We start from the raw sequence: 25,843 nt of genomic DNA, 5'->3' as shown, positions 1-25,843 counted from the left end.
CCAATAATATTATTAAACAAGTTTATGACATTGACTTTTCCCCATGTCTACAATTCTTTATGAGTATCTAAGGTGAGGTGGCTCAGATGAAGCGGCAGGACCTGTCCTCTAGGGTTTTTTGATGTAATTCAAAATAATTCCCACCAGATGGTGATGGAGGTTGAGTAGCCATGTAGGTTTACTTACTTTTGATACTAGATATAGAGAGCTCTAGATATACAGGCATGCAAATGATAAACAATACAGTAAAACAGGACATATCAGAAAAGCCTAAGAACTCATCACTACTCATTTTGGAATTGGTTATATCCAACCTCCAATATCTGCATTTCAATCTTTGTCCCTTTTCTATATATTGATTTATATCTGCCAATTTACATTATTAGCTGAAGAGTCCTTTAGCAATAAAAGAAACTTGGATTCAACTTACAATGATAATCCATTATATAAAATATTTTGGGGTGAACCTGGACTAAGACCACTTAAACTGCAGTGGGACCCTGATAATTGAGATGCTACCAAACTTCACGGGGTAAAAGAGAACCAATGATGTGTCCACTACCAGAACTAAATGTCATCTACTCATGAGATCACCGTTTTGGTGGCAGTGGTGCTAGAGATTTGAGAAAAATATCTGTTTCTTTTTATTTGTGTCAGTAACTTTGTAAACTGAAAGGAATTTATCAATTTACAGCAGTAAATTTTGGTCCCAAGTCAATTTTGCTGTGGAATACTTCCTGACATTGTGTAACATAGGCCCGTGGGGCATTACATTTCTCAAATTAATGCTATCTGTGGTGTGTGTTAATTGAAACACCTGCTATGTTCACGGTTTTCCAGCTTGCATACAGAAGATATTTACAGAATTATAGGGGGAAATGTATGAATATCATACTAAGATTCCTTTCAATAGAGTGCCAAATTACATGCCAGAAGTAGCAATGTAAAGTTCTCAACAGTGAGTACTCCTGCCAAAACACTTTTTTCATAGGTATGTTGTCCCTAGTAGTATGTAAATTCCCAGGGACTTATATTATCACAGGTAAATTATGTTTAGCAAACATTTTTAAAGCCTTTCCTATTTGTGAGGTGAACATAGTTCTGTGACTATGTATACTTTTATATCTTTAATTCCTAGTGAGATTGAAAATTTTCCCAAATGTATATTGCTCCTTTGTGTTTCATTTTACAATTCTCTCTCTATATATACGTGTGTGTATGCATATGTATATGTTTATATGTACATATATTTATATACATTGTTTAGACCATAATATCCATTTTATATACCGGACAAATAATCATCAACTGTTTCCGGAAACTTTTAATCTAGCAAAATGTCTTGAAAGTTTCCTCCCAGGCAACATGCTTGGAAGGAAACAGAAAATGATAGCTAAATTATTCTGCATGAGAGATGAACAGTGGAATAAGAATTAGGTAGAACAAAGAAAAAAAAAGAGAAAAGAGTGAGAAGAGAGGGGATAAACACAGGATTAGGAAGTTCTAACTTGAAGGAAAAGGTAACAAGAAACAATTTTCCAGTGTTAGGAGGGCTGAAGACTCATAAGAATAGAGTTTCTCTTATTCAGAGTTTCTGATGTTATAATGAATACCATCTCTATGAGTCAAAAGAACATGATAATGTAAGCCCCTGGGGATTTACATAATATTGGGGATAGCATCATCCTTACCACTAGAAATAGGATTATGACTTTAATCTCTAACTAATCATATTTTTATCATAAAGAGTAACCTCAGTTGAACTTTTAAGTTAGTATAGTAATTAAAAGCATAGGTTCCTGAGTCTGACTTTGGTTCGAATCCTGGATTCCACAATAACTACTAGGCTTATGAACTTAATCTCTCTAAAACTCACCTCATTTGTCAAATGGAGGTAATATTGGTACCTACATCAAAAAGTTCTTATGAGGATCTACTGAAATAATTATGATAAAATCCTCAGCTCAGTGTCTGACACAAAGTAAGCACTCACTAAATGTCAACCATTATTTATATATTTCTGTGTGTATGTGTATATCACATAATTGGGAACAACAAATTTGTCACAGAAAAGAATTTTTGTCTCCTTCATTTTTCATGGAATATTCTCATATGTCTATTTTCCATGGACTTTAACACTTGTCAGAATGATAATTTTGATGATATCATCTGTATATACCTTCTTTTATTTAGTTTGGTGTAGCAAAAACTACTTTAATTCTACAATTTTTACAAATAGAGACATAAATGTTTGCTGAAATTATAAACTGAATTATTAATTTAATTTGTATTTATAGGGTAACTGATATAATCACAATATTTTTTATCACTTCTTGGCATTTGCATTAATTTTTTTTGAATTGGATGTTCATATTCTTTATTGCTATTGGTATTTGATCAATATATTTAACATTACTGAAAAAAGAAAATATGTATTATGCTCTAAATGAATAAATAACAGATGCACTTTTTATATTCAATCTGTTGACACTGATATTTTGCTCTTTCCTTATTAATTTATTTTTTTATATTCTAAATATTTTTAAGGACAGAATTAAATCAGTTTACAAGGATGTTAGCATTAAAATTAGAGATCTAATGTAAGTTAGACCCATGTCTAAAATGCATAACATAAAACATTGCCTCAAGTTTATTTTGACAGTGAATTTGAAGAAAAGCTCTGATCAGTTGGGAAGCTTGAAAACTATATAAAATAAAAAGAAGACAATTATTCTGGATGAAAACAAATATTGAAAAACATATCCTTTTGAAAAAGTACATGCTCTGTTATTTTTTTTTTTCTAAAAGACTGTCAGAGTTAATTTTGTGTTGTTATCATAAAATACTTAGGGTGAGTAACTTAGAGAAAAAAAAAGTTTATTTGGCTCACAATTCCGATGGCTGGAAAATTCAAGATTGAGTTCTATATCTGGGGAAGGGCTCAGAGGCTTCCACTCTTGGCAGAAGGTGGAAGGGGAGCTGTGTGTACAGAGGTCACATGGAGAGAGTAGAAGCAAGAGAGAAGGGGAAGATGCCAGGATCTCATCCTTGGAGGGAGGGCATTAATCTACTCAATGGATCCACTCTCATGACCCAAAAATCTCTCATTAGGCTCCACCTCCAACATTTTGGATTAAATTTTAACCTAAGGTTTGGATGGGACAAACATCCAAACCACAGAAAAGAGGCATTTAGCTGTTTTATTTTCCTGTTTATTACCTGTTTACTGCAATAGGCTGTTAAATCCATGAGATTAGGTATCTTAGTGTGTTCACCCATGTACCAAAAATTCTACAAGATTGCTTCACACAAAATTGTTGCACAATATATATTTTGAAAAGTAAAAGTTAATTCAAACAAAAAAAATAGAACAAAGAAGAAGCATTCATGTGCCACCCAGACCAAAAGAAACAATATCCACCACACTTGAGCTAAAGTACCTAGTATTTTATACACATCCCCTATTGAATTTCTCTTGTCCCCGTACAGAAGAAAAGACTATCTTGAATGTGTTAATTATTCTTATGCAGTTATTTACAAAGTTTACTACAAAGTATTTTCACCCTAAGCAATTAGTATATATATTATTTCCATATCTTAAAACTTTATATGATGCTTACTTTTTGTACTTAATATTTTGTTTGTTAAATTCACCCTTATTGACAATATATTTTTACTTCTCTACAGTTATCCATTACATGAATATGCCACTGTTATTGGACTGAATTGCATTGTATGCTACCAAATTCTTATGTTGAAGCCCTAACCCAATGTATAAGGAAATAGGGCCTTTAAGGAGGTAATTAAGGCTAAATGAGATGATAGTGTTGATGCTCTCTCAATCTAATAGGACTGCTGTCATTATAAGAAGAGGGAGAGTCACCAGGTTAGTACACACAGATAAAAGCCCATGTACAGACCCAATAAGAAATAGGCATCTACAAGCCAAGAAGAAAGGGAGATCTCAGGAGAAACCAAACCTGCTGACACCTTGATCTTGGATTTTCAGCCTCCAGCACACTGAGAAATACATTTCCGTTGTGTAAGCTACCCAGTCTGTGATATATATTTCATGGCAGCCTTAGTTGACTAATACAGTCACTATTTTTCTATTTTCTTGTTACCACACATTTGGATTGTTTCTATGCTTCCCCAGTAAAAGCAATAGTATAAGTATTTTTCTATTACTTGTTACCTTGTATACACATCAAAAAATCCTGACTTTAGTACCAAGAGGTGTAATTGTACCTTAGAATTTGCTTATCTTGAAAGTTTTAATATGCTATCAAATTAATTTTGCATATGATTGTAGGAGTTTACACTCTCAGGAGCATATGATTTCCTGGGTGCTAAAATATTCAATATTGTCAAGTTTTAATGTTTTTCTAGTCTGATGGATGGAGAATAGTATTTCATAGTGCTTTTAATTTGTATTTTAATAATTGATAGGAAGGTTAATAATTTTTCATAGGATAGTATCTATTTATGATGCCTTTTATGTGAACAATCTTTACATTTTTGCCCATTTTCCTCTGTATTGTCTTCCCTTATTGATTTGCCAAAATTCTTTATAATATGAATAACATTGATCAATATCATAATGCAAAGGTTTTTTGTCTTTCAGTGTCTTGTCTTCTAAATTTTAGATATTTACAGAACAGAAATTTTAAATTTTATCATACTTATATATATATAAATAATTACCCTTGCTGTTTATTCTTTTAATGCTTTCAGAGATCCTTATTACACTCAGTAATAAAAAACTAAAATTTATTGTTAAAATTTATTAAATTGTGTTTTTACTTTAAGACTTGAAGCTACCTAAATATTGCTTAAATATTGTGTGAAGTGGGAACCTAATTTTATTTTTTTAATTTCTAATCTAATAAACAGCAATATTTCAACTATAGTTCATTGTACAATTTACCACAATTGTAAATTTTTATAAATTTCACTCCTTCAGTCCTGGCAATTAAGAAAAGTTTATTTTTGTATATTTATTTTGCGTCAGAATTAACTTATTCAGTATTAACTTATTAATTCTCATAATTTGTCTATAAAGCCTTCTAGATTTTCTATATTTGCTAATATTCATTTTTTATTATAAAACTTGTAGAGATTATCCTGTGAGATATGAATAGCAGAAGGATCAGTGATTAAAAAATGAAAACAAAAAGACAACAGTTCTTTCCTCCAGGAAATTACATTCATAATATTTTTCTTCTTGCTAATTATACACAGATTTTTCTTACCTCATTAAACCTCCCCAGTATCACTTACCTTACTGACACACCTGATGTTTTTTGGCAGGAAGAGCCATCTGATTCTGGAAAGCTGACTCCAGTTGCAGGAATGTATAAGACAGGAGCCAGTCAGTGCACTTAATATCCCAGGAATAGTGTTTCGTGGATATCATGTGATTTAAATTGGTTTAATCCAAATAAGTCCCAAAATTTTATGATAATTCAGATCCAGAGATATTCTCTCACCCATAAAAACATGAATGAAAAATAATGTGATGTTAGGAACTGGTGGACAATCATTGTGGAGACAAAAGGGAAGGAGCTTTGAGGAAAAGTAACTCTGTGACAAGCAGGATGGAAAAATTAAATAAAAAGAAAAAAGCATGTTTGAGTCATGCTGGATCAAGTCTTATTTGATTTATTTGATGCCAACCCAACCTTGTGAATTCCAAGTTTACATACATAAAATTTCTTATTAAAGTCATTTTGATTATGATTTTCTATTACTGTGATTCATTTAAATAAAAAGTCTACATATAAAATATAGCTATTTGTTTCCTATTTCTCATGGAAAGAGGATTATATCTACCAGATATAAATGGAAGGTCACTACTATAATAAGAAAATAAAAAATAATGTAACAGCTGGAATAAAGAAAATGCATGGCCATGATTTTAATAAAAATGATGTAAACTGATTTATTGTGACTACATGGTATATCAAAAAAATCATAACTCTTTGATATCAGAGAAATATGAATTCAAAATCCATGTTCTGTCTCTTACAAGTTGGATGCTATGCATTATCTCTATGCCTACTTCTCACACTAGTTAAATGGATGATAAATTATCTGATGAAGTTGAAGTTGTTTTAAACATTATATACAGAATATATAGACACATACATATACATATATATCTTGACACAGAGACTAGAAATAGTGGATCGACAAATTGGCTTTTGTTTTCCAACCAACCACATGCACACACATATGCACACACATATATTCTTCCTGCACAATTTTCTGGTAGTTGCTGAGACTGGCAGGTGTCCTAAGATTTTTGAGAAGACAGGGAAGGAAGTTAAGTCAGCCTCTTTGAGCTAAAGATAAGATTTCCCAAATTTCTGATTGGTATAGATACTAAGTCTCCAAATCTAGGGTCAGACAGAGACTGTATTAGTTTTATATTGCTACTGTAATATGTTATCACAAAATTGAAGGCTCAAATATAGGTATTACTGGGCTAAACTCAAGGTTTTGGAGAAGTTGTATGTTTTGTTCTAAAGGCTCTAAGAAAGAATTGATTTCCTTACTATTGCCAAGTTCTAACAGATGCCCCCATTCATTGATTTATAGCAACCTGCTTTTATCTTGCAAGCTAGTAACACCTGATCAAGCCCTCAGGTCACATTTCTGACCTCAACCTAAAAAGGTTCTCTACTTTTAAGGACACATGTAATTAGATTAAGCCACTTAGATAATCTGGGATAATTTTCCAATTTCAAGGTCCTTAATCATAAATGCAAAGTCCATTTAGCCATGTATGGTGATATATTCATAGGTTTTGGTGATTAAGACATGGATACTTTTGGGGGACATTGTCTAGCACAGAGACAAATGTATAGACTCTGTTTTCTTTTTCTTTTCTTTTCTAGCAGGCTCTATTTTATGAAGCAAACTTGGAGTCTATAAGGAAGTGAAGCCAGGTAAGTTTCTTTCCTAATAGCCTTGTCTACTTTAATATTAGTGGAGAATTTACCTTAACTATCTGTTTTACTTTCCAGTTTTCATTCTTATTTGTGTCTTCGAATGTATTTCGGTGGAAAATTAACACAGATTGCTCAGAGATGTGCTACCCAGATGACTTTAACATGAGAATTTTTCCACTGTAATCTATGTAAAAACAGAATATAAACATAAAGAACATGGTCTAATAAATATACAATAGTTTCCTGACAAAGTTATTTACAAACTTATTTACAAAGTCTGTGATTGTAAAGTTAAATTTTTATGCTAATATTCATGATTAATACAGATTTTGAAATGCTATCCTTTATATAAGCTCAAACAAATATATCATTCCTAAAATATACTTTATTAACTATTTTTATATTTCCTTGTGTGTTAAAAACATAACAATCATTCTTTTTTATTGTTCACACCAGTTCATCAAGAATTACTCTTTTACATTGAAATGATGACTTAAGAATATATATAAGAATTAATTTTCTTTTACCAATTTAGAGGGCGATTATTGATTCTTTACTAGCAAAAGAAGATATTTAGTATTTTAAGTCAAACTTCATGTCTTCAGCTAATACAGGCAGGGAAGTAAACCACTAAACGCAGAAGAAGCCAATTGGTATAAACAGCAAGTGCTTGAGGCAGTGAATGCTGCATGAGTATATCAGGAAATGTTTCAAATATGGGATGACATAAGAATGAAAATTTATATGATTTTAAATATTAGGAAAATTGACAGAAAAAAAGACACTTTCTTTTAAAAATGCTCTAGTAACTTAATCAGAAAACTTGTCCTAAATCAATGATAGAGAGAAGGAATTTTCAACCTTGTTGATCTCTTAGGAAAGACAGATATACATATAGAGAATAATAAAATTAAATGTTGTGGCAAACAAATGATAAAGGTATCAAGTTGTAAAGTTGAAAAATGTGATTTGCCATTCAAATGGCTTTTCCAAAACTTTCTCAACTTGACAACTATTTCAGGTAATTTGAAGGGCAAAAGCTATAATACAGGACTGTTTGAATTATTAATAGCTTAGTGAGCTCCTGCTCATTTTCAAACCCTATGAGATGACTTACTAATGTCTTATTTTTCTCTGAAAAGCAAAAGAATTCAATTAAAAACTATACTGGATAAGGTGAGAAATCTAGACTTCACTGCAAAATGACTTAATAATGTTTTCTTTCATTTTTCTCTGAAAAACAAAGGAATTCAATTAAAAACTATACTGAATAAGGGGAGAAATCTAGACCCTATAAACAATGTTAAGGAATAACTTGCAGCTAATTTTTTTTTTTTTTTTTTTTTTTGAGACAGAGTCTCACTTTGTTGCCTAGGCTAGAGTGAGTGCCGTGGCGTCAGCCTAGCTCACAGCAACCTCAGACTCCTGGGCTCAAGCGATCCTTCTGTCTCAGCCTCCCAAGTAGCTGGGACTACAGGCATGCGCCACCATGCCCGGCTAATTTTTTCTATATATATTAGTTGGCCAATTAGTTTCTTTCTATTTATAGTAGAGACGGGGTCTCGCTCTTGCTCAGGCTGGTTTTGAACTCCTGACCTCGAGCAATCCGCCCGCCTCGGCCTCCCAGAGAGCTAGGATTACAGGCGTGAACCACCGCGCCCGGCCAACTTGCAGCTAATTTTAAAGATCACCTACACGTTGTTTACAACGTTAGATGTAATGTTTTGCTCCCTTGGAATGACAACGATTTTTTTTCCTCTGTCTTTCTCAGAATGTACATTTTGTTGTTGTTGTTGTTGTTGTTTTTTTACTTTTTTACTATTTTCAATTTGTGAAGCAATTAGTATAACAAATATCCATAAGGTTATAAACCAGCTTTATAAAATATTAATAGTTTTGTCTTAATTGCTTGACTTTCTTTTTGAAAAATGAGTTAGCATTTGTTGGTCTTCCACTAATTTTTTTAAAAACATATTTAGCCTTGCTTAGTATGATGTATTTCAACACAGATATAATGCACAAAACAAAAAATATACAGCCCAAGATTCACCACACAATTATTATCTTTTTAACCGTGTCCAAGCTAAGAGACAAAAAATGTGCCAGAACCTACAAGTTCCTTTCCTGCCTTCTTCCATTACTAGTCCTGTCTTCCCTCCAAAAATAACTACAATCTCAACAATTCCTATCGGGGACCTAGAAGTGATAACAATACCAGATCAAGTCAATCAAATACCTGTGATTAAATTTAATCGACACTGCCTTTCAGTCCCTCAGAAAGTTAATCTCAGTCTAGGTAAAACTGGCTCCTGCATTCTGACTCTTTAGGATCCCATCCTAAAGATGGAGGATCTATCTGGGCCATCTTTTTCTCCATGGAAATTTCTGTTCTCCAATTCTTGCTTCCCTAGTCCCATGAGACTGTTGAAAACAGTTTTCAGGGTCTCAACCTCTCAGTCACCTCTTTCTGAATGGACAAATACCCTCAGGGCCAAAGCAACCCTAAATATAGCTTGAATTATATATTCTCCAATGCTTGGCTCATTAATTCTTCATTGCCTTCTAACTTGCCCATGTGCTTCAAGCACATGCTTCTTTATTCTTTGTCCAGTTTTTCTAGTAGTTTTCAGCCGGATTGTTAATCCAAATTTACCAGTGCACCAATTCTGGAAGCTAAAGACATCAATATTTTCAAAAAAAAATATTACATATACTATTAAAATCCCTTGTTTTCTTCTGCATGTAGCTATCCAGTTTTCCCAGCCCTTTTATTGAAAAGAGATTCTTTTCCCCAATGTATATTTTTGTCTGCTTTGTCAAAGGTTAGATTACCATATGCAGATGGTTTCATCTCTGGAATCTCAGTCCTATTCCAAAGATCAATGTCTCTGTTCTTGTTCCAGTCCCAGGCTATTTTAATTATTATTGCTTTGTACTACAGCTTGAAGTCTGGAAGACTGATGCCTCCCAGTTTGTTCTTTTTACTTAAGATTGCTTTGCCTATATGGGTCTTTTCTGGTTCCAAACAAAGTGAAGAATTATTTTTTATAGATCTATAAAGAATGATGGTGGTACTTTAAGGGGATTGCCTTTATTTTGTAGATCACTTTAGGTGATACTGACATTTTAACAATATTGATTCTACCAATCCATAAACTAGGTAGATTTTTCCATCTGTTTACATCTTCTACAATTTCTTTTTTAGCATTTCATAGTTCTCTTTATATAAGTTTTTTGTATCTTTCATTAAATATATTCCATGCAGAAGAATGAAACTGGATTCCTACCTCTCACCTCTCACAAAAATACACTCAAGATGGATAACAGACTTAAACCTAAGGCATGAAATCTTAAAAATCCTAGAAGAAGATATTGGGAAGATCCTTTCAGACATCGGCAAAGAATTTTTGTAGAAGACCCCCAAAGCAATTACCACAGCAACAAAAATAAACAAATGAGATCTAATCAAATTAAAAAGCTTCTGCATAGCCAACAAAACTATCATTAGAGCAAATAGAAAACCCACAGAATGGGAGAAAATATTTGCTCCCTATATATCCGATAAAGGTCTGATAACAAGAATCTATCTAGAACTTAAAAGAATCAACAAGAAAAAATCAAACAACCCCATCAAGAAATGGGCAATGGAAATGAATAGAAACTTTTCCAAAGAAGACAGAATAATGGCCAGAAAATATATTAAAAAATGCTCAACATCTCTAATCATTAGAGAAATGCAAATCAAAACCATAATGAGATATCACCTAACCCCAGTGAGATTGTTCTCTACCAAAAAAATCCCCAAACAACAAATGCTGGCAAGGATGTAGAGAGACAGGAATACTCTTACACTGCTGGTGGGACTGCAAATTAGTGCAACCTCTATGGAAAAGAATTTGGAGATAACTAAAAGAGCTAAAAATAGAAATACCATTCGATCCAGCAATAGCATTATTAGGCATCTACCCCAAAGAGCATAAGACATTCTATAATAAAGACATCTGCACCCGAATATTTATAGCAGCACAATTCATTAGGACGTGGAAACAACCCAAGTGCCCGTCAATTCATGAGTGGATTATTAAAATTTGGTATATGTATACAGTGGAATATTACTCAATTCTAAGAAACAACAGTGATCTAGCACCACTTATATTTTCCTGGATTGAGCTTGAGCCCATTATCTGAAGTGAGGTGATGCAAGATCAGAATGGGCTCCACATGTACTCACCATCAAATTGGTACTGACTGATAAACACTATGGTGCTCAAATAGTGGTGGTGTTCTCCAAGGTTTAGGGGGTTGGAGGGTTAGTCTCACAACTGAGGAATGTGGTGAGCATTGTGGAGAGGAGGGACATACCTCTAACCCTTGTTAGGGAGAGGCAAAGATATAGAATGTAATGAAAATATTTGTACTCTCATATTTTCCTGAAATAAAAAAAATACCTTGTTTTCTCCTTCATTGATGTTATTCCCTCTTTCCTTTATCTATCATGGAACTATTATCTTGAATTATATTGTTTTTTTTTTATTTCACACATTTCATAATTTTATTTTAAACATATAAGTTGCTTCAAAACATTATTTTTGTTTGAAATTTTGAATTGTTGATACATGAATTCTACTTTACATATTTTAAGAACAGAATAGCTTTATTTGTAAAAATATATTTTAGTTAAATTAACTCTCTCCTTTTGATGAACATTTAGCTCATTTCAAATACTTTAATCTTATAACCAATGTTCTAATAAATGATCTTACACATGTAAAATATTACTCAGGGAATAAACTTGGAGTATAAGTAATGAGTTTTGGAATACACACATCTTCAATTTTACGATATTATGTGCAATTACTTTACAAAATTACCTATATTTATATTCTCATCAGCACAGGATCTGAGTTGTTTTTGCTCCACATCCTTGGTAAGGCTTACTATTTCCAAAATGTTAGGATTTCATTTCCAATCTGTGAGTTAAATATCTGATATTTCCTTTGTATTTGAAATTTTGTATGCCGTTCATTTTTTTCAATAATTTATTGGCTACCATATTTTTTTTCTTATTTGAGTTGCCTGTTCATGTATTGTAACAGTCCTTATATTAGTTTTTAAAGTTTTTTCTTACTGGCTTATGAGATTTGTATACATTTGAGGTTTGAGTATTCTGAATTTATATTTTTGTAATTTATATAATCTCTAAGCAGTCATTTAAATTTGTATGTGATGGTGCCTTATTTTCATATAACCATAATTTATCAATGTTTTTATTTGTGATATACTTTGTAAAATGTGTTTCATAAATTTCTTGTAGGACATGCTGATATAAGAACACATAGTTTAGGCTACATAGCAGTATAAAATAATTTCAGTGGTTTACCATGATAGTCTAATATTTCATATTCACACAAAGTGCACTGTGAGACTAGTCAGTTGTTTTCCATGTAATGGTTCAGTGATGCAGGTTTTTTATACCAGTTGAAATTCCATTGTCTTCATTATCATGAGTTATATTTCATGATCTCTTAACTAGAATACTTCATTGTAAAAGAGAAATGCAATAAATAATCCTCTAAGTTTCTCAAATAATAACAAAATCGCTCTCTTTTATGTGCAAAATATTTTCAAGTAATAGTTTTAAGATTCTCATAAGCCAGTACTATTTTTTCATTATATAGCTGGAGAAGTTGGAGCTTAAATTTAGGCAACATAGCACATGTCATTCAGTTATTACGTAGCAGATAAATGACTCAAACTTCTGACTGCAGAAAACTACTTTTTCTAATACTCACAGATAAAATTATTATAGTAGCCTAACTTTATATCTTTATACAAGAGTGACTTACCTTTGGGAAATTTAGTGGCTCAAGATATAGATTCCTCATTTTTATAATTAAACAGTATATGAGATTGTATCAAATATATTTCCTGACTGTATTTGATGGCAGGTACATAGCCTGCCCAAGCTGTTATTTAAAACAACAAAGCGTATTTCAATTGTGCCGATTTAACTGAGAGAAGAAGAAACTATATATTAGAAGTATAACTATGATCTTCAGAATGCTAAAAAAAAAAGCCATATATCCATCTATCTAAACTAGCTTGTCCTTGCTGTGCTGGATCAAAGTCATAACAATTACAGAGAAGAATTATGTCTAGTCAAAGTGTATTAGCAGAGAGATATAAACACACCATGAACTGAGAAAAAGTTCAAAAAGTAAAACAAATCAGTAATTCCCACACAGTGATTTTTTTTGTCAATATTTTCTTGATTTCAAATTTTTCTTCCTACATGTAATCAGAACTTGAAAAGCATGTGAATATTATCATCTATACTACTTTAGTCTAAATATAGATATTGATTTTTTTCTTTGATGAGAAGCTCTGTAATTCCACTTTAAGGACACACGAAAAGAACTAATATTATTACAGTTCATTAAATTTGTATCCATTTATTATATATGCCAAGTATTTCCAAAATTTTTATGTGTATTTACAGTGGTCATACCTGTTTATATCTCTTTTGAAGTTTAGCACTTATTATTCATTAGTTTAAAGCAAATATATATGTGTAATTGTTAAGTAATAGAATGACAATGTAGGACATCACACACATATCAAAGTACCTGGAAGAGAGGCATTGCTTATTTGAATAGAAACTGATTAAATATCTTCCAATGTAATGTGTTAGACTGGCAGAACGAAGATGAAGAAAGATGATTATTATTTCTAAATGTTTTTTGAAGTCTGTTTTTAAATTGAAAGCAGGTGGTTATGAACTGGTTGGAGAAGCAATAAATTGGAATCATGATCCCCGAATTCCATCAGACTTTGAAGACTAGCTCTGCTTTAACCATTGCTTGGCCGTAGCAATTGTTGCCACTCTGACACCCAGTTTTCTCTTAAGAACAGGATATATTTTATGCTCTGTATGTCTCCTTTGTGTTTGATAATTGAATAATTTTTAGTGAGACACAGTTCTGTAAATATGGTTTCAAAGAAATAGTCTGAGATGTGCTAACACAAGCTTTTTCATAGTTTCAGACTCACCTCAGATATTTTTAAAAGATGAAAGAAAGAAATTCAGGCATTCCTCTAAAATTCTTCTAAATATCTAAAGATATTCCTTATGATTCCTTATAATAATAAGATTTCCTATTAATATTCCTTATGATTCCTTATAATAATAAGATTTCCTATTTACCTTTCTTATGAGGTAAAAATTGATGAGAAGTTATTGCTACTTACTGATTTTGATATATTTAAATACATTAAATTTTAATTAAAACAAAATGTATATCAAATAACGTTATATATTATAAATGTATTATTATATATATTTATATATACATATATTTATAACTATATATATACATATACACACACACACACACACACACATACACATCTGGTGATATCCTTAATGCATTTGCTTTTCTCCTGAAAACTATTCCCTTATTTCCATTTAATAGAAGTCAGATGATACAGGGCTTAAATTGCAGTTTAAGAATGTTGAACTTTATCTTAATGAGAAGTCACTAAAACTTTAAAAAGTAGGGGTATCACATGACTAGATATGAGATTGGGGAATATCATTTTGGCTATATGGAGATTATGTGGAAGGAGCACATATATAGTTGTAGGAAGTTGTAGGAAGCCCAGTTAAGAGGCTGTCAAGGTACTCCAGGGATGAAAAGAGGCTGCTTGGGGGAAGGTGATGGCCCCAGACTTGAAGAGAATTCAGAACAACTCAGTCATCCCCGTCCTCTCCTGTGCTCTCTAATTACATAGAGATCACTGATTATGCCCTTGGTTAACTCAAAGCCCATCTTCTCAAGCTGTATTCTTCAATGTCACAGAAGGACTAGCTGAGAAATAATTCTCCCTCTTCCTCTGCCACCAATTTCAGTTAACTACATATAGTAAAGATTAAGTTGGAAACTCACGTCTCCCATTACAACTTCATATTACCAGATAGAATCTAGTGATCACAAGTCATAAATGATAAAAATAAAAAGCCTTAAAGTCAAAAAATGCTTCATATTTAAGGAATGATATGTTCAATTTCCTTAAGTTCTGAACCTGTTTTTTTTTGTTGTTGTTGTTGTTGTCTAAAAAATGAAGAAAAATACACACTTCATGGGAAACTATGAGTATAAAAATGAGAAAAAAATAAGTAAAACATGGAACATACTACCTGGCACACAGTAGGTGCTCAGTAAATACTGATTTCCTTCCTTTCAACCAAATGCGTTCTTAGCTAACAGCCCAAAAGTGAGAAATGTCTCCCTGTAACTAGATACAAATATATATTGGTAATCGCTAAACATATTATTAACAGTCCAGAATAGAGAACCTAAAGGGCTACAGTCTGGTATCATGTAATGACAGGAATATGTTCTGAGAAATGTGTCACTGTGTGAACATCATAGAGTGGACTTATGAAAACCTAGATGGCATAGCCCACTACACACGTAGGTTATATGGTATAGCCTGTTTCTCCTAGACTACAAACCTGTACATGTTACTATACTGAATGGTGTAAACAGTTGTAACACAATGGTATTTGTGTATCTAAATACAGAAAAGGTACAGTAAAAATAGGGTATTATAATCTTATGGGACCTCCTTCCTATATGCAATCCTTCATCGATTGTGACTCATGATCATAGAACTTCTCAGTTTGCTTTAGAAGTGTCTAAGCCTATTTTACCATACTAAATATATATAGATTCTGTGTTTCAACCGTATATAAAGTTGATATTCTTTCTTCTTGAAGCCCCCATCTTTACCTAAATAGTAGGTAAGCCTTATTGACTTTTTTATATATTGAAATTCTGTCATAATATATTTTAACTTCTCTTCCCTGGGTGCTTGAAACAACACCCTGATAAAAGTGAATGAAATGGAAAGTTAAAACCTAATCAATCTCCATAAGCTGCCAAAAATCTGTGATGCTCCGGCATATCATCCAAAATTTCATAAGTATGGCTACCATATTATGTATTCTCCTCCAAACTCAGAGGGTTGCCAATAAGTAAAAGAAAAGATACCATTAATAATTTGTGCACTTACCCAGGGAGTCTGCACACCTAATGGGTGTGGTGCACACTGTCTGGGATGGGCACACTTGTAGCTCTAACTCGGGTGGTGCAAATGCAATACATGTAAACTAAATGTTTGTACACCCATAAATTTTTTTTTTGTTTGTTTTTTGTTTTTTGGTTTTTTTTTTTGTTTGTTTGTTTTTGAGACAGAGTCTCACTTTGTTGCCCAGGCTAGAGTGAGTGCCATGGCGTCAGCCTAGCTCACAGCAACCTCAAACTCCTGGGCTCGAGTGATCCTTCTGCCTCAGCCTCCCAGGTAGCTGGGACTACAGGCATGCGCCACCATGCCCGGCTAATTTTTTATATATATATCAGTTGGCCAATTAATTTCTTTCTATTTTTTATAGTAGAGACGGGGTCTCGCTCTTGCTCAGGCTGGTTTTGAACTCCTGACCTTGAGCAATCCGCCCGCCTCGGCCTCCCAAGAGCTAGGATTACAGGCGTGAGCCACAGCGCCCGGCCTAAATTTTGAAATAATAAATAAATAAATAATTTGTCCACTGGTCAGAGAATTACTTTAGCAATTTTTTAAAAAATCAAAGACAGGATGCAATTTGATAATCAACAAAAGAGTCGATGATACTTTTAAAAAGATGGCAAGGAAATATACGTATTTGGTGAGTTACAGTCACCATAAGAGTTTGCGTCCTCTGTTCTCTTTATCCCTCCTCTGTAACTCAACTGTAATCAAGTCACTTCTTTGTGGGATGTGAGCAGTGGGATGGCACTTCCATTCTAATTATTCCTGATAAAATGACCTCTATTCCACTGTCATTGCGATTAAATGTTTAGTAACTATGAAACATGAGACCAGATTTCAATATGAGAAACTGGTAAGAAATTCTTCTTTTCATGTCAGTATAATGTGGAGGTTCTTTGGCCGCATCATTCTGTGGATTTCTCATGCCTCTTTTCAAATGATTTGTTTTTCTCATAAAAGTAATTAAAGCGATTTCTAAAAAGGTCATAGAGATTTTAAAAAAAGAACTATGAGTCCTCCATTTCTCTCCTTTTTATGAAATGGGCAGGCTTTGATTTTGTGCAATGTCGAACGAGGTATGCAGGAAGACATTGAGGCTTGACTACCAGTAGCTTAACAGAGAAAGTTGTGCCGAGTCAGCTTGCAATTGTACTTCTGTCCCTATACCTGCTTCTTTATTTACAAGTCTCTCTTTCTCTGTCTCTCTCTGTCTGTCTCATAGTAGCTTAAAGGAGTAGAAGATGGTTTAGGTTCAATACAATAATATCTTCATTGCAATATAACATGTCACAGTTGAAACCCTAGTCTAGAACAACGATTCCTCCAGAAAGTCCCTTCAATCTGAACTGTGAAGAGGGGAAAGGGGGATTTCCGAACTAGTTCCATCTCTCAGTTATATCTTTTAATTACCACTCTGTCATTTCTCTGGGAGGTAAAATTATCTCCCTATTATATACTCCCCACTGAATACACGCATAATCACATGTTGGAGTGGAAAGATTTGAGAAGCACTACTAGGCATGTGAGAGTTTTATACCTAAATAAAATATGGCATTTACATCCAATAAAATCTAAAAATTAGCTTGAAAAAGTCATTAAAACTATGAGTTGAACTCATTGTTCAGCTATCTCTGCATCTGATAATGAGGGAGTTTAACTCTGACCTCTAATGCCTCGTCAACATATTATAAGATTTCAATTATAACTTTAAATTTTAATATCTTGTATAGCAGTTGCTCGAAATGGTTTTTCTTTGGTTGAAAATTCATACCATGCAAGAACTTTATCACAGATTCTAGTATTTAATAGAGGTTAGTCTCCAGTACTGGAAAGATGATGGCAGACAGAATTGGACATCAATGGTCAAATCAAGTAATTAAATATAATTTTGTATGTATAGTATCTATTATCTAATATTGCACAAGGAATCCCATTATGTTTTGACATATGCTTAACTCAGTGGGCTATCCTTTCTCACATTCCTGTCTGATTTGAAACCTTTACTTTTTGTAGCTGATGCCATTGGGGAATTATGTGAAGAAGTGAAAGAAACAAAGAAACAAATTAGGTATTTGTTTCCCAAGTCTGTGGTGGAGTTTGGATGTCATGAAAGAAGCACTTTTTATTCTTTCATTTCTTTCTTATTATAAAAAAAATGGATAGTTCTTTTCTAAGAGTTAAAGGAAACAGGTATGGAGATTATGATGAAAATATTGCCGACACAGGAGTTTTGGAATCATATTCTTGTTTGTGTTACATTAATATATTTGAGAATGTATGATTTTTATATTTATCACATGAGGATATTATGTTGTGGTAATATATTGTACCTTTATATTTGAAACATGAGACTAATTAATGTAATGGTAAAATATTAAGTAACGTGTATCTTTTTAACCCTCAGATATATATATTTTATATTATTTATTGAAGTGATAAAAATTAATTCCATTGTTAAGCTTAAAAATAAAAATTCTTATTTTTCCATTCTTGTGATACATCACTTAGTAGAATGGATTCCAGCTCTATCCAGGATAATATAAGAGGTGCTAGATCACCATTGATTTTTGTGACTGAGGGGAACTCCATGGTATACATATACAACATTTTATTAATCCACTCATGTATTGATGTGCACATGGGTTGTTTCCACTTCTTTCCAATTGTGAATTGTGCTGCCATAAACATTCTAGCGCAGATGTCTCTTTTATAGAATGTTTTTTGAAGTATCACAAGAATGGAAAAACAAGCACCATATGTACTCACCATCAAATTAATATTAACTGATTTAACTGACCAACACTTAAGTGCACATATAGTAACATTCATCGGGTGTCAGGCAGGTGGGGGGAAGGGGATTGGGTATATTTATACCTTATGGGTGCTGTGACACTGTCTGGGGGATGGAAATGCCTGAAGCTCTGACTCAAGTGGGGCAAAGACAATATATGTAATGTAAACATTTGTATCCCCATAATATGCTGAAATAAATAAAAATAAAATTCTTATATAATTACATTTGAATAGTTAATCAGTATGTTATTGGAAGTGGGGCAAGATGGGAAAGAGCATGAACCAAAAACATTTTTGGAAGGAAGAAGAAGTCTGAATTTATTGATGTGAGCTTTACATACATTTTCCATGAAGTAGGTCCATAGTTATAAAGAATTTATTCCATAAAGTATCATCAACTCTCCTTCAAGGTAACTCTTGTCACATGTATGCACATGTGAAGAAAAGATAAACTCATTTAAATTTCTACTGAGAATCGTTTAAAAAAAAAAAAAAACTAATTCCACTACTGGGCATCTACCCAAAAGATCAAAAGTCACTTTATGAAAAAGACACCTGCACTCGAATGTTTATAGCAGCACAATTCACAATTGCAAAGCTATGGAAACAACCCAAGTGCCCATCAATTCATGAGTGGATTAATAAAATGTGGTATATGTATACCATGGAGTACTACTCGGCTTTAAGAAACAACAGTGATATAGCACCTCTTGTATATTCCTGGATACAGCTGGAACCCATTCTACTAAGTGAAGTATTTCAAGAATGGAAAAACCAGCACCACGTGTACTCACCAGCAAATTGGTATTAACGGATCAACACCGAAGTGGACATATAGGAGTAACATTTATCGGGTGTTGGGAGGGTGGGAAGGGGAGAGGAAGGGACGGGTATATACAACTACAACGAGTAAGATGTGCAATGTTTGGGGGATGGACATGCTTGAAGTTCTTACTCGAGGAGAGAGGGGAGCATGGGCAATATAAATAACCTTAACACTTGTACCCCCATAATACGCTAAAATAAAAAAGAAAAAGGGAATAAAAGAGGGGGGCAAGGCAACATACATAACCTAAACATTTGTACCCCCATAATATGCTGAAATAAAAAAAAATCAAAATAAAAAAATAAAAAATAAATAAAATATCCAAATGAACTGAGCTTATAACAAGCTGAAAATTCATACATTTCTAAATTTTGTAAATGTTGCTAAAGGTGAAAAATGCACTTTGCATCAAGCAAGGTGAAATATCTACAGTTTACAAGATCATGTTTACACATTGTAACCCATCTATAATTTTAATTTTCTTTTTTCATATGGTATATGACAAATAATTCCACCATTATAAATAACCTTCTTTATAGAGTCATACTAATGGTGCCATAAAAGTATTACTTGCTATATTTGCTACATTTTTCTCTCCTTTGTTTTTTGAAAAGATTTATAGTTATTTCTTTATTTAGCCAGAAGATGTGAAGTGATTTCAGGATGATCTGTATCCATCAGAAAGTGCCACATGTTTCTCATTTAATTCCATTTCCTTGGAAACCTGAAGACACTTTCATGTATCGTCTTTCAATTTCATGAAGAAAAATAACTTCCATTATTTTGGCATGAGACACCCTTAGAATGCCCTATGTCGAGAATAATTAGAATTTCACTCTTCAGCTTCTCTCTTGCAGCATATTGACTGTCTAAAGGAGCCTCACTGTCTGGTGTCTGATAAATGTGTTCTTGAATGTATGAACTGAAGCGAATCTGAGCCAAACCAGTTAAAGCTGTCCATGTGAAAGTCTAGATAAAGGTGCAGAAATGTACATGTTGAAACATTCATTAATTCACTTCATGACTATTCCATTTATTAAATAGAGGTTACTATGACAGACTAGCTCAAATGGTGTGTCTATAGAGAATAAGAAAATATATCCAACTACACAGTTACCATGGTGTTTGAAAATTGAGTTTTAACAGTCACTCTCATTTTAGGAAAACAAAGCGTTAGATGAGCATTGGTCCTAAACTCTTTCAAAAGACTTCTGCAACCATAAGGGTGACAAAGGAAAATTCATAATGAAATACAGGATGAAACAAAGAAAGGAGAGGAGAGCGATTATTTCACTCAAAGTTACACTAAGCTTCTCCTCATGCCTGACCTCACACTGCTCTTCCACAGCCACCTGCCCCTGCACAAGTGGATAGTCCGCCTAGAAGGCTTTGTGCCATCTTGTGTTCCAGACACAATACATTCCTCTCTTTCCCCCATATAACACTCCAGACTGCAGAGATTGTTTTACCATACAAAACATTGTTGCCATACCTTAACTGTGATACTTATTACATTGCATTTGAACTCTGTATTTTGTTCCCCAATTAAATATAAGCATTTTGAATACATTGACATCTTGTTTATATGTATGTGTATATACACAAGGGCTTTCTGGAAAGTATCAAGCCATTATTAATGTAATAAATGGCTCTGTTTGGCTGGATACTTTCCGGACAGCTCTTCTGTGTGTGTGTTTGTGTGTGTGTGTGTGTGTGTGTGTATACACTGTTGTGTATATACATACATGCAAAAGGGTTTGATATAGAGCTTATGCTCAAAATGAGCATAATGCTCAAAATGCTCAAAATGAGCATGTTCACTTCATGAAGAAGTGAACAAATGAATGAATAAATAAAGAAAAGTTCTACTAACCTCTTCTTTACAATAAACAAATAAAATGAAAACTGCATTCAGTGCCAGGGTCAGGCAGATGAATAAAAAGATTTCCAATGGTTCTAATTGTAAATGTGGATGTAAAATTCTAAAGATATGCACTCCAAATATTGCTGTAATATTAAATCATACTTTATGGAAAACTGTTCCTCATTTAATGATATTATTTGATTTAAAAAATTAGAACTCTTATCTATATGGCAAACAGAAAAAGTGCTAGACTTGTCCCAGAAATATAATGGTTGTAAAATACATACAATACAACTGATAATCTATAGAGCCAGTGGTGAAAAAAATGAAAACCTTTTAGCTGAATCTGTGAGTATTGAAAAGTGGAAGGCTTTTAAGTTAAAGTTAAGAATTTAGAAGTAACGTTATAGGATGGAGGGACTATGTGGAAATAAAGTTTGTTTAATAAACTCCAACATGTAGCTTTATTACATTAAGGTAATAATAAAAGAAGTAAAGATTAGTTTTTTTCAATTATCTTGATATATTTTATGAGGGCTATGATGAAAATAGTAGATGTTTAAACTGTAAGGGAAGAAGAAAAAATTAAGATCCTTATTTAAGAGAGAGAATAAGCAGATCTTGATGAGCACATGAGCAGTTAATGAGAAAGTGAGTCAAATGAGCCCTGGGGTTGCTTTCTGCCCAGGCCACTTTGGAGTAGAGAGTAGTAAAAAGGCAGAATTATGACTAATCAAGAATGTTTCAAATGTCATGTTTCATGGAGAAGCTAATAAAATCAGCCTGGGCTTGTTAATTTTGAGGGAGCATTATTAACACCTAAAGTTGCAGAAATCCTGATGCAACTGAAAACTCAGGATGAAAAGAGGATAAGACTATTTGAAATGATTGGTTTAAAATATAGTACTTGACTGTGTGAGTGGTATAAAGGAGAGAGTAGGGAGTAAAATGAACATAGACTTAAAATTAGAATTAAATATGGGGTTAATAAGGAAGACAACAAATAGAAAAACAAATAAAAATCACATAGGATGCAAGGAAAGAAGAATATATAAAACTCATGAAAGAAAGAACATGTTACCAAAGAAATATTCAAGTAGAGGAGCCGAGCCACTCCCCATGTGTAATTAATCCTGATAAGAACTGAGTGAGCACAGACAGCATAGAAAAACTGGGGAACAATTTTTCTGTAAAGTATGATTTAATATTAAAGAAAGTGTAATGTCTATGGTATTATAGATAATAAGTACTAGACTGGTAAAGAAAAAAACTAAACATAAATCAAAAAGAGAAAGAGAAGAAAAAGAATTGAAATTTGCTGTGTGCTCAGAAGATACTCAGCCAATGTTCATAATTTTATAAAGGATAAGATAATAAATCAATATATAAACTATCTAAAACAATCACAAGCCCAAGTAAAGCTTTTGTTGCAGACTTTTTAACTTAGGGGAACACCAAAATTGGTGAACATTTGCAGGTAAGTAGACATTTCATAATAAAATTCTGGAACAAAGGAGAGTAACATTTTATTCTCACAAAAATAGTTCTGGGAAATCTATAGTTATAGAATAGAAAAAACTTTGAAAACAAAGCAAAATGCAAAAGCACTGCAATTTAGATGGAGAAAAAACTTTTATAGCAAGACACTCAAAATGCTACCTCATATCTAAGCACAGGCAAATCATATTGCTGAGGTATGTAAGAAAAGCCAACTCCATCAAGGATTCTACTTTTATAAAAAACTGAAAACAACATAAAAATGAACAAGCAATTCTTGGCTTTTGGTGATAAAGTAGATGATTCTGAAAATTGTTCAAAACAATACCAGCTAAGGTTAATAGGCTTGCTAGAAGGTTGGAAGTTAGGAAGCCAGCCAATTTTATAGAAGTATATTGTGAATGATATACCAGCAAATTCTCCAGGGTTATTTATATTTTTTATTGTCAACAGAATGTGCACATTAGATGCCAACTTTTTCCATCTCACTGAAAATTTGCCTGGAATAATGTTTTCTTATAGCTTACATCTTGATTTAATAATCAAAACAATTATATCAAATGCTGTTATATTGAAGTAGATGATAAAGGGTAGTATCCATCAGTTACATTTTGGATATTCATTCAACATTTTGAATATTCATGCAACATTTTGAAAAGTTAACACTATTTTGTTCAGGTATAGGTATCGGAAAAAGACTTAAGTTTAAATCTTGATTTCACCACTTACTATTTTGAAAGTTTACTACTTCCTTAGTTGCAAAATGAGCATAATAATTACAGTGTGGAATTGTTCTTAGAATTGCAAGGACTTGTAAATCTACTTTAATAGCATCTGTTCCATAGTAGAGGTAGAAAAAAGGATAATAAAGGGCTTGAAAAACAAATTAAAATTATATATATGTATATATATATGCACACAAATACATAAGGTAATAATAAAGCGTATTTTTAAAAAGTAAAATCATGACTCTGAGCTAAATATAATATGAACATATTTCAAATATGTAATTTAATTCATCAACAAATGAAGGAACATGTAAGATATTACATCTCATCAATGGATTGTCCTGAAATAGACATACATTAACAGACAGGAATGAAGAAATCATTGTGCTTCAAACATAAAATACTGATTTCTTTCACCTAAATGGAAATTAGTCACATCTCTACTAGTCAAAATGCATCTGTACGTTTATAGACAAGAATTATTTGTCCACTACTTACAAAGTTGTAAAATAGCTCAAAGATAATGAAAGACAGAGTTAACCCTGATGTGTATGCTAAACAGGACACCCAGGAATAGTGTGCCCATTTCAATTTGTGTAGTCACAATTATTTTTCTGACAGTCCTCCCACCCTATGTTTATATTAGAATATTAAAGGAAGATTATTACTGAGTGCTGAAAAATAAACCAGTCTCCTTAGGTTTGGCCTGGTTATTTACATAGATCTTGCAACACTTGGGTGTTCTTTTGCAAATCAAGTGCCATAGAATATTGAAATACCTACAAAGCCACAAAATTCACTTCTGTTTGAAAGTTTTCATAAGGAATGTTGGATCGTACTTTTAAATGACTCAATTTATTTGCTATCCAGAGGATAAGAAAACAAACCTAAGATGTGCTCTCCACCAGATTTCAAATGTAGCACCTGTAAATTTGAGTGAATTTTACTATTACTATTTTTTACTATTACTATTTCTCTTTTAGATTACCTACCCCCAAATTTCCTAAGGCTTTTTTTCCACTGGTAGGAATTTATCTTCTTTACCATCTAAAAGGCCAAGCAAACATATTTATTCAAACTATTTTTTCCATCTGATTCAATGAGCATCTTTCCCAAATATGATATTTTTTTAATACGGCCATAGTTGCATAATTTGTTGATGATGTACTGGTAAAAAGGAGAACCAACTGTAGTAGAAACTATATAGTCTACTTTTTTTTTTTTTTTTTTTTGCCATGAAAAGACAGGAGACTCAGTGAGATTTTTATGGAAGGTTAATGAGAATCATATATCATTTTAAGGCATATTTCAATGTATCAAAATAGTTTATTAAATTGTTGTGGATTGCAAATAGCTTAAGAAAAAAGAGAAAGGACTTCTTTATATATATGACAACTGGAACATTAAAACATCAAAAATGTTCTAAATAAATAACCACAATGCAATTTCCCTCGGGATTTTATTCAGTCCTGTGGAGTTAGTTTTTGTCCTACTAGGTCCTGGTTTACCCATCCACTTGCATTCAGCAACTGCTTCTAGATTAAAATGGGTCCTGGGAGTCCTCAGTCCACTGGTATGGTCTGAAAGTTACCTATGTGTTGTCTGCTCAGAAACCTATACCCATGGGTCTAGTCTTTCAAGGGTCAATAGTTTGAAGCATCTGATACAATAGTGTTCTAGAAAACTCTGAGACCAATTTTCTTTGTGGAAACACAATGTCGGATTTGTAGCATAGCCTTTGAGCAAGCATATGAATACAATAAAAATAAAAACAACTTGTAGATGACAAAGAATTAATTTCCGGTGGTGGTTAGTTTATTACCATAACCAGTAATATCCGGAAGGAAGAGAATAAAATTCTCTATTGCAGTATAGTATATAACTGTCCTATAAGAGTTTGATCAGAGTGTTCCCTAAGGGGAAATACATATTATGAAAAGTAAGTACACTGACAAATCTCCAAAGTTTTTCCATAAAGCATACTGTTTCTGAAATATTTATTTTATTTACATTTTACCTATACAATCTTAGACAAGGTTGGGTATATCTTCTCATCTGACAATTTTCTATGCAACTGTTACAATAGTAATACATC

Source organism: Microcebus murinus, chromosome 15 (assembly GCF_040939455.1).
Source record: "Microcebus murinus isolate Inina chromosome 15, M.murinus_Inina_mat1.0, whole genome shotgun sequence".
NCBI classification, from domain to species: domain Eukaryota; kingdom Metazoa; phylum Chordata; class Mammalia; order Primates; family Cheirogaleidae; genus Microcebus; species Microcebus murinus.
The sequence above is the reverse complement of the archived record's forward strand: the minus strand, read 5'-3'. Positions refer to the sequence as shown.